We start from the raw sequence: 317 nt of genomic DNA on the forward strand, positions 1-317 counted from the left end.
CAGCGCACAGAACAAAGGAGATCTAACCTTATCACCGGTATTTTTTTTAACAATCTTGAAAAGAAATTAAACCCACACGATTTATACTCCGAGGCTTGTTTCTTATCTGGCAACAGTGCAATCAAATTCCTGAGAAAAAAATATGGAAAATACGTGGCTGGTTTTATATCATCTCATTTGTTATATTAGTTATTAAAAAACTGTGACATCGTGGATAAACAGTATCAAGATACAAAGTTGTAAGTCTTTTGTGGCTAATCATAGATCTCATAACACGCGCAGCTCGTCTTCCCTTGCTGATGACAATATAATTTTTT

Source organism: Penaeus monodon, chromosome 28 (genome assembly GCF_015228065.2).
Source record: "Penaeus monodon isolate SGIC_2016 chromosome 28, NSTDA_Pmon_1, whole genome shotgun sequence".
NCBI classification, from domain to species: Eukaryota; Metazoa; Arthropoda; class Malacostraca; order Decapoda; family Penaeidae; genus Penaeus; species Penaeus monodon.